The sequence below is a fragment of the Micromys minutus genome (assembly GCF_963924665.1).
Source record: "Micromys minutus genome assembly, chromosome: 1".
Classification (NCBI taxonomy): domain Eukaryota; kingdom Metazoa; phylum Chordata; class Mammalia; order Rodentia; family Muridae; genus Micromys; species Micromys minutus.
This window is the reverse complement of record NC_137969.1, coordinates 249,712,635-249,728,280: the sequence shown is the minus strand read 5'-3', so window position 1 is coordinate 249,728,280 and position 15,646 is coordinate 249,712,635.

Genomic DNA, 15,646 nt, shown 5'->3' with positions numbered 1-15,646 from the left:
ATGTCCCACAGACATCACTGTCTGGATTTTTAGGGGATCCCAAATCTACCCAGCCAGCAGGACTCTAACCTTAACCCCTGGGACCTGTCAGTGCCCAGGGCTAGAGCCTCAAGAATTCTATCCATGGAAGTGTGATCTGGGACCCACAGGTAATCCAGTCTGACAGGACAGTGCCAAGTCCCAGCATTTTCCCATGAACCGATCCCACCTGCAAGTGACCAGGTCCAGACCTTGCAGGTCAGGCAGGAGTGGGTGTGCTGTGTCTGCTTCTCAGACAGACCTGTGTGGAGCAAGACTGTTTATAGGCAAAGCCTTGCTGTAACCAGAGGTGGTGGCTTAACAGCAGGAACGCCCTCATTACCTCACAAGCTGCAAGTTTCTAAGATGCGCCCTTGGCCTCAGCGGGCAGATAAGCACCTGCACTGGAGAGGGAACCCTTGATCGAGGGCTGATAAGCTCAGGAAAGGAGAAAAAAAACACCCCAATAACAAGAAGAAAAAGCCAAGCGACCCACTGTCGGAGGCTTTTTTTTTTTTTCATGTACTCTTTCTTGGGCGTGTGCTATGCCTTCGCCAGCGCCCAGGGTGGTGCGAAAGCTCTGACTTTAATTTAATTTGGTGGTCACGCAATCATGGAATAAGAGCAAGTCAGAGCTGGAAGGGACTGTGGGCATTGTGTGGTTGAACCCTTTAATCTTCCAGGTGAGGACATTGAGGGCCGGGGAGCTGCTGTGACTTGTTTGGAGTCACCCAAGACGGCTTGGGGAGAGGGAGAACTACACCCTGGGTCTCAGACCCCAGGGCCCCCGGGAACTTTTCACCACACGCGATTACTTCCCAGCCTGCTCAGGGGCTGTGCAAGCTGCCAGTAGCATCTTGGTTCCAATGTCACTCACCTCTTCTGCCTCCAGAGTCAGGTGGCCCCTCCCTCCCACCTGCTGCTGGGGTTGATCGGTTACCCCCAGGCATTCAGGGTTGGAACTTGTCACCCCGAATATACAAAGCCTGCTTTTTCACATTAGGAAAGAGTGAGGTTCAGCTAAGGGGGGCATTCCTTGGGCAACACATCTAAAGAAAACGAAAGACTTAGGTCTCCAAGCAGCAAAGTCTCCAGCTCCAGTGGACCAGGGGCTTGGTGTGGCCGAGGCTGTACTGACCTGAGACCTTTGCAATAATCCTCGGGATTACATCCAGGATGGACATGGAATCCAGACACCCTGTGTGATACTGAAAGTGTCCTTGGTCTTAGCAGGCCTCTGATAAACAGTGGCTGTTCGAATGGATGAATCCTGAAGGGCTGCCTGTGGGTGGAGAATCATGGCCAAGAAGGTACTCTCCACTGACTGGTGACTCATATTTCTCTGAATAATTACCTGCTGGGTTTGATCTGTGAACAGAATGGAATAGAACAATCTACATTTTAGTTGAAAATAGCTTCTAGATGATTAGCAGCTGCCACATCACCGGTGGGGACAGGCTTGTCACCTAGGGAGGCTCGTCACCTAGGGAGTCTGTGTGTGATTGGCATGTCTCTATTTTATTCTTTTTTAAAATTTTTATTTTTTATGTGTGAAGGTATGTGCATGAATGTGCGCCACATACTTGCAGGGCCTGTAGAGACCAGAAGAGGATGTTGAATTCCCTGAACCTGGAGTTACACAGAGGGTTGTGAGCTGCTGTCTGGGTGCTGGGGGACAAACCTGAGTTCACTGGAAGAGCAACCAGAGAGTCTCTCCTGCCCCTGGTGTGTTCCAATCTTAATCACCTGTGACCAAAGCATGAAGTCAAATGTAGCTCAGATGATGCCTAAAAATGTTTGTTCTCAAAGATTGACAACATGTTTAAAGTGTCATGTGGTAGATACAGTGTTTCCGTATTTTTCAGTGTGTATGTTTGTGTGTGTGTGTGTGTGTGTGTGTGTGTGTGTGTACATGCATGTGTGCTACTCTGCACATATGGAGAACAGGGACAACTTTCAGGAGTCTCTTGCTTCTACCATGTGGTTTTCAGGGAAAGAACTCAGGTCATGAGCTGAGCCTCTTTGTTAGATCCTAGACACTTGTGTTATGAAAAGCAACAGGCTCTTGTCACAGCACCCTGGCACTGGTCCCATGCTCCCTTGTAAGCTACTTTTAATTCCACGAGTTGTTCTGTTCAGTTGTATTTAGTTAGGTAATTAACTCCATGCATCTATATAGTATGCTAATAATGTCAATGTTGCTCAAGTTTGGATCATATATTGCAAACTGAGCCTTTGTTTTTTTTTCATTTACTCCAGTATCCTTATCTTTTTATTCCCTGCCCACACACATGGGCTCATGAGCACACACAGATACATACACACACATCGTGAGCACACACAGTTACATACACACACATAGTCTCCCTCCTTTATTAACTCTGCAAATTGAAATCACCTTTACATATAGTCTGTATCCCTTCATCTCCTTATGATAGCGTTTGACACCACAGTTCTGAGGTGACCATATCAGCTCCTATTCTATCACCTCTTTCTTCCCCTCGAGATTCTTCTTCTTGTTTTGAGCACCTGTGCCCACTGCTAAGGGCGGTAGCAGGCACTTTTAGCTTTGTAAACTCGATTACGACATGGCTTTGTCTAGATGTCAAATATTCAAGAAACAAATCAGTCTTGTTTTGTGGTGGCTTTGTGAGTAAGTGTCACATGTCACAGGCAAGTTGGCACTGAAATTGCTGTTATAAGAGGCTTTCAGGAATGACTTCAAATGTCTAAAATTTGGATTTCACACTCCTTCCATTCTAACCCTCTGTTCTGTTCTCACCTAGCCCGAGGACTCTGGGTTCTGCTAGGCTGGCATTCTGAGGTGCTCCTTTAAGAGCATCCTTACTGTTCTGTTGCCTCCCCTGTAAATGTTGATTTCACTGGTAACAAGTTTCTTCTTCCCTCAGGCTTTACCCTGCTCCCGCCCTTTGGTGATAGCTTAGCAAGGTATAAAATTCTGTTTCCACTTTCAGCCCCCTGGAGGGATTTCAGCATGGTTCTCTGAGACGCCTCTGTGCAAACAACAAGCATGAACTTGGGTTTCTTTCACTTGGCAGTGACTGGTGAGTGACCGAAATTGTTTTCTTATTTTTTTTTTTAATTTTGTGCTTTAAAATTTTCTGATTGTATACTTAGTTCTAGATATTTAAAAAGATTTATTTTTATTTAGGTGTATATGCCTGTGTGGCTGTGTGTGGCTATACATACATGCATGCAGGTATCCTCAGAGGCCAGAAGAGGGTGTGGGATCCCCTGGAGTTGAAACTACAGGTGACTGTCACCCACTTGACATGGGTGCTGGGAACTGAACTTGAGTTCTTTGGAAGAAAATTAAATGCTCTAAGCTGTAGAGACATCTACCTAGGTCCTCAGTTATAAATGAAACCAAACCAAACTGAACCGAACCGAACCAAACCAAACCAAATCAAACCAATCCAGACCAATCCAGACCAGACCAGACCAGAACAGACCAGGCCAGACAAGACCAGACCAAACCAAACCAAACCAAACAACACAAAAATAGACTCACTGGGAAATATTATTTTTTTATTTTATGTTGTCATTTTTTTCTTGAACTACTTTTTTTCGTCTTTTCTTTTTCTTTGTCATGTGTATGTGTGCTGTGCATGTCTGTATATACTGTGTGTATTGGCACATGTGTGTGTATTTCTACATGAATATGAAGGTCTAAGGTTGACATCAAAAATATTTTTTCGTGGTTCTATGTTTTATTCATTGAGGCCAGGTCTCTCAATCAAACTGGCTAGTCTAACTAGCCAGCTTGCCTGAGGTAACTCTTTCCTCCGCCTTCTGTAGGGTGCAACTGTAGGTGGGCCACCAGGCTCTGCTGTCACTTATGTGTCACCTGGGCATCTGAGTTCTGGTCCTCATGCTTGAGTGGGAAGCACTTTCAGGGGCGGCTGATGTTCTAGATCTCGCTTCTAGAACTTGTATTAGACGGTTGTGGGATCGTCCCAGGCTCTCTCATCTCACTCCACACATGTCTCTGAGGTCCTCTTTTCTGGGACGATTTGCTCAGATGACTTTCCAAGTCTTTCACTGGATTCTCTTTCTTTGTCATTCAACTTTCCAAGTCCCTACTGGCCCCCATTTTGCAAAAGGCTGCGTTACCCTTTCCTACTTCCCTCATCTCCCAGAATACAAGATGTTTGTGTTTGTTTTCCACTCTGGATATTTCGGTTGCTCTGTTAAGCTCAAACTTTTCTCAAATGTCTGATGATCCTGGGCAATCGCACAACTCAAGAGCAGGATGCAGGAACCATGCGTCTCTGTGCACTAAGGCAATCCTTGGCAGCAGGCCTCCCTGGGATGTGAGAAGGCTGGGGGCTGGCTGCTGACCTGAAAATCTGCTCCTTCAGGGCACAGTTCTTGGCTCTCGGCCTCAGGTGTCTCCACCAGCAATCCTGTGCCCTTTGTAATTTTTTTCTTTTAAATTTTCAGTGTGTGTGCTCATTGTACATGATGCTGTGTTACGTAGGGGCATTTTCATAGATGCGTGTGTGCTGAATGTATTTTCTCCTGTACCCCCGTCTCTCTCCTGTGGGTCCCTTGGTCCCCTTTGTCTCCTTTGACTATGTTTCTTCTACTTCCATGCTATACATACATAATACACAAACACACACACACACACACACACACACACACACACACACACACACACGATTTTACATCTATATAAAGCCTAGAACCCACATTTGAGAGAAAACGTTCACTTTGTTTTTCCGAGACTGAGTTAATTCCACTTAATACGATTATCTCCAGTCACATCTATTTTCCTGCAAATAAAAAGCTGCATTCTTCTTCAGACCTGAAAAACCAATCCCCCCGTTCCCTGTGTATCTATAATGCATTTTCCTCACCCACCCTTCTATCCTTGCTGCTTGGGATCTACTGTATTGCTCGGTTTCAGAGAACAATGTCTCTGGGGTCGACCGCAGAGTTCAGTTTTGGCAAACGATGCTCTGGGGTCAACTGCACAGCCCAGCTTTGGTGACCAGTGCCCCTGTGGACCCCGAATATTCTGGTTCTTAGCCAGGATGTGTAGCAGGCTGCATGACTCAGACAGGGCTCCACACCTCAACTTCGCCCTTCCCTCTTTTCAAATAAACAGCATGGAATTCTGTGCTCGGGACGATAGGCCGGGGCAGGGAGATTATGTCAGTCAGAAGAAGGTATGAGGGTGGAGGCCGCAGCTATCTGGCCTCTCCAGGACTCACCCCAAAACAAACAGAAGAGTGGGTTCTCGTTTTTTCCTGCTGGTGCCAAATCAGTAGGGGGGTACAACACACCTGCACCCCAACTCTGAGAAAGGATTTGCACAGGGACAGCTCTTCCTGCAGGCCTTCCCAAGAAGGGGGAAGTGCAGAGGAGAGAGTGGAAAAAAAGGCAGGAAGGGGGATCAGCAGCCGGCAGACCTGGCACTCGACACTGGAGGCTTAACATCAAATGCAGGGAGAAATCCATTTCCACGGCTCTATTGGCCATCTCGGACGCCTCGTTTCAAAGAGAAAGATTTGAATTCAGAGACGGTACTCTCCCTTTGTTCTCTTGCCCTCCAGCCTTTGGTGCCAGTGTGGACGGTGCCACAGGGAGAGGGTGAGATCAAACCCCCTCTCCTCTTCGTTACCTGCCCCCAGAGCTGGCCCTTGGCATGCCTAATGAAATCAGCTTGACTATAGGTTGACAATGCCCTGTCAATTATAATCATTTATCTTGGCAAGCAGAGTATCTGAACACTTGAAAGAGCAGGGGTTCAGCCGACCCAGCAAAACCAGAATAAAATTATACTGCATGGTAATCAGAGCGAGGCTATATTGCACACATAAAATTTTACTTCAACTGTCAGAAGGGCCGATATGATCTTACGTCTCATTTTCTGCCTCTAGGCTGTCCATGGTTCCATTTGGGTCTCTTTCCACTGACAGGGATGTAGGGGTGATTTGCACAGACCCCCTGCTCCTGGAAGAGAAAACCGCCTGAAGCATGGGGGTGTTCATAGAGTTAGTTGTTGCTGTTTGTGTGTTCGTGTGTTTTGGGGGAGGGACTCTCCTATGGATGTGTAAATTAGGGTGATGCGGGTAGGGGGGCTTGAGGGGACCTCGTCCTCCACTTTGTGAGTGTGTGAGATCAGAGAACACCTTTCAGACTGTGAAGGACACAGAGAACGCCTCCCGTAGCCAGCTACTGGGATGGACCCACATGGTCTGGTTTTAGATTCCTGCTCAGCTTTAGTGTGAGTCCTGATGGGAGACAGCTGTGTGTAAGCGGAGCCCGCTCCTACCCTTTCCTCTGATGGGCTTGAGGAAAGACAGAGGAGCAACACATCCAGGCCACCGAAGGGCCAGTGGCCGGGACCTGACTTTCACTTCCCTGCATGGCATCTGCGTGGGAGGATGGTGTCCCAACTGCTTCGGTCCTCCGACGGAGCTCTGGGACACGGTCTACAGCCTTCAGGAGACCCCGGCCAAGCCTGTATATGGGGGTGCTGGGAGAAGACCAGGGCCCCCAGCATGGTGAAGCTCGTGACTGAAAAACCAACATGGAGGAAGTCAGCTATGGTTCTTAAAAACCTGGGTGGACACCAGGGACCATGAAGGACAGTGTCCACTCTCCTTCAAAACTCAGATGCCATTTGTCTCTCCTCCATCTCCCATGTGAGAAAGACTGGACCTGGAAGTCACAGGGCACGTCCTAGAAGGAGGCTTTGGAAGGGAAGGCTGGGAGTTCCCAGGCGTGGGTGGATGTTTCCACAGTGGTAAGAAGGCCCAGGTGCTGTCTGGACCCCCTTGCTGGTAACAAAGCCACGAAAACACACAGGTTTGCTGTACTGCTCGGTGGACTTTCTGCTACACCTCAAACTGCCATTTTAGACTATATAAAAACCTGAAACTCATCTATAGCCGGGCCGGGGATCTAGGCTATGATTGTTTCATGGGCACCAACCCAGCTGCCAGCGCCTAGTTTGAAGCTGGCGTAACTAGCCTATGAAACCAGAGCTTCCACTCCATGTTTAGGACAGAGGGTAAGAGGAAAGAGAGGTGCGTACACTGATTAGACCTCGGGGCTGGAGTGGCAAGGCAGGTCACAGGACGGAATCTGAGTGAGGGTTAGGAGTGGCCACCACCTGGACTTCTGAAGAGACCCAACCAAGTATGCATTCTCATCGGACCTCATTCTGGCCACCCTGTCTCTTCTCCATCTCCATGTGACAGGGCAGGAGATGATCACCTGTATTTCACGTCCAGGGAAACTGAGGCTGATGAAGGTCAGGGATACACTCAGTTCTTCCAGCTTTACACGTCTTGAGCCCTGGATGGCCAGAGGACAATACTGAGACTGGGCAGCTGTGGCCAGCTGCTTTAAACAGGAGCTGTATAGGGCTGGAGTCTTGGCCTGCTCAGCCTTCGCTGGGTTTCTTTGCTTGTAGTTTTGGCCACCAGGATCTTTGGTAACCGAAGCTGGTAATGATGTGGGGGCGGCGTTGCTTAGCCCAGATCTCTTCCCAGCTGGAGCCCTAGAATGTGGGTCTGGCTCTGCATCTTGACCCTGAAGGAAGCTTCCCTTATTAACTATGGCTACAGTGACCCCTGATTCACAGGGGCACTGAGGTGGGGAATAGAGGAACTGTTTGGTGAGAACTGAGAACCCTCTCTTAGAATAATGATGCCCAGAGAAGGAAGAACCTTGCCTAAAGTCACACAGCACTCTCTGGTTCACTCACAATGGCCCAGTTATCTTCCCTTTCCTTTTTATGTACTTTCCCTGTCCCCAGACTGCAAGCAGCTCCTTACTCCCTGGAACCTTCTTAGACTTTCTGCTCCCTAATTTATAGAACATAAGTGTATATAATAGTTAAAATGGATAGCACAGTGCCAGGAAGGAACATGCATATTTTCATAATGTGAGTATTGAGAGCAGGAGTTCATCTTTTAAAAAGTCATCCATCCATCCATCCAACCATCCATCCATCTATCCATCCATCCATCCATCCATCCATCCATCCATCCATCCATCCAACCATCCATCCATCTATCCATCCATCCATCCATCCATCCATCCATCTATCCATCCATCCATCCATCCATCCATCCATCCATCCAACCATCCATCCATCTATCCATCCATCCATCCATCCATCCATCCATCCATCCATCCACCCAACTATCCATTCGCAGCCTGATTGCAGCCTCCTCATTCTTCTCCTCCCAGTCCTAGCCCACACCTCCTCCTCTTCCCCCCATACCCTTTTCCTTAGAGAGAGGGGTGGGGCATGGGTACCAAACTGCCCCAGTATATCAAGTTGCAGCAGGACAAAGAGCATCCTCTTTCACTGAGACCAGACAAGGCAGCCCAGCTATAGGAAAGGGATCCAACGCATCAGAGACAGCTCCTACTGTTTGGGAACCACATAAAAAACTGTACACCTGCTATATCTCTGTAGAAGCAGCCCATACATGCATGCTCTTTGGTTGGTTGTTTAGACTCTGTGAGCACCCACGGGCCCAGGTTAGTTGGCTCCTGAGGTGTCCTTGATCCCCCCGTTTCCCTCAATTATGTTCTTCTACAAGACTATTGCTTGGCTATGGGTCTCTGCCTCTGTTCTCCTAAGTGGCTGACTGAAGCCTCTCAGAAGACATGTATACAAAGAGGGCCCAAGGGAAGATGCTTGAATCTCACTCAGTAGGAATTTAAGTTTTAAGCCTCAGTTTCCCCCTCTGAGGTGGAAAAGGCTTCTCTGCATCCTCTTATCAGGGGAGAGAGAATGTAGATGCCTGGTGGGAAATGGATCCTCTGAGAGGGGACTTGGGAGCTTCAGGGCTGGTGCCCATGCGACATTGGGGCCACTGGAAGCTGAGGACAGGGAGCTGCTCTGTGGGTCAGGCAGTAAGGGACTTGTGGTACTGTCACGTTGGGCACTGTTGGGCTTTAGTACAAGTCTGTATGCTAACATTTCCACCTCTTTCTGCTTCTTCTTCCTTTAACATCTCTTTTTGTTTCTTATATTTCAGGCACATGCTGTCGATCTTGTTAGAGATGTGTTCATTGGGGGTGCTCAAGGACATGGGTGTCCTTGATTGACTTGCCTCTGACTCCCCAGATCCTGCCTTCTTTTGTGGTCCTCCAGACTTCTGCTTTTCCAGAACGCCATCTCAGCTCCTTTCTCCGAGTTGCTTGCAGTTGTCCTCCGGATGAGGAAGGACCTAGGTGGGTGCATGTATAATCCGTGACATGACTTTCTCACCACACCTAATGATGCTTGGCATCTGCTTGGAAGCTGTTCCCGAGTGGGTGGAAACAAGATCTGTCCTAAGGCCAGGAGACTCGAGTGCAAAGGAACGGGGTGGAGAGCTTCACTGTTATCCATCAGTAGAGGTAGGAGTTGAACAAACTTGAGGCAGCCAAATTGTTGAACCCTGCGCCCCCCATTCTCTCCCTGTCCTCTTCCAGGGCCTCTGTGCTAGTGTCAGCACTTCTGAGGGTCTTACTATTGGAAGACTGTTTGTGAACACCTTGGGGTAGCACTGGGCGGGACAATGGTGTGATTGGCAGCTTGCCTTAGCTCGGCTGCCTCTGATCTTTCTTGATAGAAATCCTTCTTCATGCAGCACGTATTGTGTGCTCCACTCCAGGAGTCTGGAACCACTCCACTCCATGGAACCCTACACCACCAATGAGGAGAGTGCTGTTGCCAGTCTTTCCTAGAGTGGGAGACCCAGACACTGAGAGCTCATGTAGCTACTCCAAGCAGAGTTGGCTGTTCTTAGGGACCCTCTTACCCTCAAAAGCAAAATCTCTGCTCATAACCCAGATAAATATTTTTAGTGTGTGGCTCTGAGATTCCAGTTATACCTAAAGGCAGCTGGATGAGGGGAAGGTCCAACCAGGAGCAGGTGGTTTTGACATAGCATCCCTTTCTCTCCTTGCTGCTCCCCTGGCCTGGTGACACCTGTCCTTTCTACTTTCTTCCAGGCCTCAGCACAGTAGGGTCTGTTCTTGATCACAGACATTGAGGGCAGTGAAGGTTATTTGGAGGTACTTGGTAGTTGTTACTCTTCTGGTATGAGTTACTACCACCAGCATCTTGACATGAGAGGAAATGCAGGACATCACGGGAAGCTTGAGTCAGAAATATACTCTCGGTGACTCACTTGACTATGGTCATAGGATACTAGGTTACTGAGTAGGCCTGCAGGAAACTGTTCAAACCATTCTATATTGTTGGTCTCTAAACGCAGGGGTAGATTTGATTATGAACTTTGTAGCTTTGTGGCCAAATATGTGGCACACTCCTTTGGGAGGTGGGTTTGGTAGAATATTTGCTTAACTTGTGTGAAGCCCTTCATTTGATCTATATGAACTATATATTTGTACTATATGAACCAGGCATAGTGGTAAGAGCTTCTGGAAGGATGCTTCTGGAGACAGGAGACTCAGAAGTTCACGAATCTGAATATTCTCAGATCTGCACGAAGTAGAAGCCAACTTAGGATATGTGAGACTCTGGCTCAAAAACAAATAAACATGCCAGCAAACATGGATTTTTGGACCATTCAGCTATGAGAAGCAATGAACTCCTGCTGCTGTCCACAGCATGGATAGAAACAGGTTGTCATGCTACCTAAACTAAGAGGCACAGAGAGACAGGTGCTGCATGCTCCTTAATGTACGGACTCAAAGTGTTCATTGCACAGAAGTTGGGAGTGAACAGTGGTCATCAGAGGCCAGGGAGAAATAGATCAATGACACTATGGTCAGATGGGAGAGTGACACTGTGGCCTCTGATCACACAAGAGAATGACTAGCATGACCATCACAGATCACTTTCCAGGAAACTAGAGCAGAGGGTCTTGACAATCTCGCCATAAAGAAACAAGGTGAGCATGTTTGATTTAACTTATACACCGTGTCATGTGTTAAAATAGAATAATGACATTACATAACTACGAAAGATTTTTGTTTTGTTTCTATGATTTAGAATTTTAAAAGCTCTAGGACTGGCCCTCATTCATTCTGCACATCTGTGCAGTCTCAGTGTCCTTCTGGTGCTGGGGAACATGGTGATTGCTGATGGAACCCATATTTTGGCCACAGTGCCAAAGGCAGACGTACTGGGTATAAATTTATTTTTTAACATGTATTTGTTATTGACATATGGAGGCCAGAGAACAACTTGTAGGAGTCAGTTCTCTCCTCCCACTATGTGGGTTTGAACTTGGATTGTTGGGCTTGGTCAAAAGTGCCTTTATCCAGTGAGTCATCTCGCCAGCATCAAGTGTAGATTGTTGCATTTGGGGAAATGGGCAGACAGATCCCCTTGGTGGGAGACCAACTTCAAGGACATTTCCTTTGTAAATTATCTCTGTCAGTGCTGAGTTCTGAGGTGGAACTAAGCTGGTAGAGGCCTATGGAGGCTTCAGGAAAAGGAAAACGAAATGGTTTACATCCCCGACGTACCAACGCCACGCTACGGTTCCTTCTACTCTGAGTAGTAGGGTTGGGGTGGCATTCTGTGATACTTTCAGAAACAAGCTCAGATGTGACATGACTCCAGCTTGTTCAGGGTCACACTGCCTGGTTGTTGTTGTTGGTGTGTGTGTGTGTGTGTGTGTGTGTGTGTATCTAAAATAGGATGAGATCTGATTCAAAGATGGGAAGGGCCACTATGGCGTAAAGACTTGGAATTATTGGTGCTCTGCCTCCCAGAGCTCTATGTCTGGGGAGTCAGTAGGCAGAGAATATCTGCTCATTGAAGGCACTCAGGTCAGAGTGCAGAGGACTGGCTTCCCGAGACACACAGCTCTCATGTTCATAATTTCCTGTTGATTCTATGAAAATATTTACTCTGTAATCCTATACCAAATGATGTGTACATTGCCATGGTAACCACCAACCACAAACACCTCTCTAATGACTTTTGATCTAATTTTCTGCATGTGAGAACTGTGGGAGAACGGCCTCTCTGACTCTCGTCACCTCTTCTCCACATGACAAAACAACAGCCTGCAAAGCACATGTGCCCTTCTGCAATATGCCACCCTATCTGAAGCCTATCCCCCTAGATTGTTTTGTAGTGTTCTTTCTCTTAACTTCAAGTAAAGCCCTTTGGATCACAAAGATTCATTTGTTTATCTAAGCATATATCTACCCATAGAAGCACCCACTTGTCCATCTGTTCACTCATCCACCTGTCCATCCATCCATCCATTCATTCACCTGCCCATCTATCCACCCACCCACCCACCCACCCATCCAACTATCCATCCATCCATCTACCCACCCACCCATCTATCCTCCCATCCATCCATCCATCCATCCATCCATCCATCCACCCATCTATTCATTCTTTCACCCATCTATCCACTCACCCATCCACTCACCCACCAGCTATCCACCCATCCATCTATCCATCCATTCATCCATACACCCATCTATTCACCCATCCATCCATTTGCCCACCTACTGTTCATTCATCTACCTGTCCATCTATCACATCTCTCCATCCATCCATCCATCCATCCATCCATCCATCCATCCCTTCATCCATTCCTCCATTCATTTACTCTCTGTCTTAGTCAATGTTCTATCACTGTGAAGAGACACCAAGACCATGCAACTCTTAAAAAAGAAAGTTTTTATTTAATTGGTGCTAGCTTATAGTTTCAGCGATTTAGTCTTATTACTATTATGGCAGAGAGCATGGTGTCACATAGGCCGACATGGCGCAAGAGACAACAAGAAGAGAGACAATAAGAAGAAGAGGGACTCTGAGCTTAGAACAAGCTTTTCGAAGCCCCAAGCTCCCCTATCCCCAGTGACATACTTTATCCAACAAGGCCATACTTTTTAATCCTTTTATATAATGCCACCCCCTGGTGACCAAGTATTTAAATTTATGAGCCCATAATCACCATTCTCATTCAAACCACCACAGGAAGCTATTCATCCATCTACCTAGCCACCCATTTGTCCACCCATCTGTCCGTCCATCCACCCGTGCTGAGAACATCATCATGATGAAGATCATCCTACTCTGTCCTGCCCTCAAATGGGTCATGGCCTGACTGTAGAATCATTAATTCCAACTAACATTTAGAATCTGGGTAAAGTGGGACTCTACCAGGGCATGTAGAAAGACATGTAGAAGGACAGAAGAAAGAACAGCTAACCCTATTTTTGGGGTCTTGGGAAAGGCTCTCCAGATAAGAGGCAACTGAACTGACACTGGTGGACAAGGACATTCTTGCAGAACAGTCTGGGTGAGCATTGGTCTGCAGGCTTTGTGATGCATTTGTTAAAATATAAAAGGACACAGCTCTCTGGGAAACAGCGTGTGTAACACGACTTGCTGGCGCTTCAGGCCACTCCTCTGTTGTCCCTAAGCATATGTCTGAACCTCTCTGTGGCCTTGATCAAAGAAGTCCACTTGGACTGCATATTGCATGTTTATTCTATGCTAGTTCTTGCCAAGTTAGATGGTGCCCAAGTCCCAAGGAAATGACTATTACCATTGTCACTCAGACACTGTATGAGACGTCCTAAAGAATTTTGAAATATTTCTAGCACCAGAGACGTTCATAGAACATATACTGGCTTCTCAGTTCTAAAGCTAAAGACCCATGACTCCAGAAACATCTGGGGAGAATTTTAATGGTAGGACAGATAGTCCCTACCATTGGGGATAGGGTTCAAGTGGCTACCTGGCAGGCACAAGGGGTCACATAGTCCTAAACGAGGTCATAGGGAGAATGTTACACCTGTAGACCCATTAGATGATACATAAGGCAGGTGAAAGAGACAACGCAGGTGCTGCCACAATCTTGGGTTCACAGTAGGGAGACCCTGGAGAGGGCAAGCCATGTAAAGTGGTCCAGTTAGGTGGCAGAGTCCAGGGCACAGGGTTTTTATGCTGTATGATTGCAAGATGGTGGAACCCGGAGACTCGGGGAGTCTGATTCAGAGAAGTCCCATTGTCACCATCTTCAGACTGCCCAGTATATAGAGGGAATATATTTTGGGGGCAATGGTTTGTTCAGTGTCTCACTGGCCATGCCCTGCTTAGGTTCTGTTGATTCCAGGCTCATTGAAACTCAGTCCAGGCGATCGGTACCAGTGCCGTCAACACATCCCATGTTCATTCTGAACTCTACGGGAGTTCCCTTGCATGACCCCTGATCTTAAAGCCTTTGAGAGGACTAATACCTGAGATCGGAGAACTCACACCCAGGGACAGTTCACAGTAGTAAGAGACATTTTGGTACTCACAGCTGGGTGACTGGGGGAGGGGATCTGGTACCATCTTCCCATGGGCAAAATCCTGGGCCTGTAGCTACAGCATCACCCTCTCTGAAGTGTTGAGACTCAGAGCTACTTTAGGTTGACTGGTTTCCCTCCTGACCCAGGTCCCCAAAGGGTGGGCTTCAAGGGGGGGGGGACTTTCACTGCTGTCACCTCTAGCTAATTTTCTTGCTTCTGCTTCCAGTTTCTCCATTCCCCTTGAATGGTCCTGGCCAGCCTTTCCTATCTACCTTTGCTCCTGATGCTACGTGCAGGAATCCTCAGACCAGGAAGCCTGCTCTAGACTGCACAAGTTTTTGCTCTACACAGGGTGAGAAGCCCAACTTGGGCCCATTTTACCCTAGGCTGTAACCTGCTCAGCCTGTAGTTTCTCCATCTCATAAATGGCTGTGTGAGATGGTTTGCTACAGGGCTGAAGACAGTGACGGGAGACAGGAGACAAAGGGGAATTTTGTTAATTAATCAGTTCCTGGTATGATTATCTGCCTGCCTCTGCCCTGGGTTGGGGCTGGAGGCCTGGTTCTTTTTCGCCACCCACTTTCCCGTATGCACAGGCGGATCCAGCAGAGGATCTGGGCTGATCTCAGAGGGGAACGTGGTCGGATTAGAGGTGGGAGTGGGAAGCGTGAATCCACTTACCTCCTTGCTCAGCCCACAGCACAGGCCCTCCCTCCCGGGCCCGGGTTGGGTCGTGGAGATCAGACCTGCCACACTTTAATTTGGAACCAGGGCCTCAGGGAGAATTTGTCAGCTTGCTTTGTACAAATAACTTGCCTTCCTGGACAGCTGTCAGGGAGAGTCCTGGAGAAGCCTCCTGGGTCCCTCCCCTGCTGAGGAGGCAGGGCAAGGGCTGGGCACCGAGCCAGGCCTTGCACACTGGGGCTCTTCTTCTTTGTGGCCACCATGAAGACCGGCTTGTGAAGAGTCTTGCAGAGACAGAAGAAAATCAAGACAGGAGAAGATAAACTGTAGAACACCCCAGCCTGCGACTGGGCCAGGCTTACACCCTGTCTCCTGTTCTCTCTCTCCATGGTGGCCTTGAAGGAACACACATTTAGCTCATACTCTAAAATACAGTAGGTGTTCAACTAAAGTGACCAAAATGACTGCAGGTCTTGGTAACAGCTCTGGTGGTTAAAGGGTTTGCCTTACAAGTGTGAGGGACCAGTGACATTCTTAGAACCCACATACATATCTAGGATAGTGATGTGTCTTCAAGCCCAGCAATCGTGAGACAGAACTCAGTGGACAGCCAGACTAGTCTACTGGGTAAGGTTGCAGGCCAGTGAGAGACCTCTCTCAAATTAAG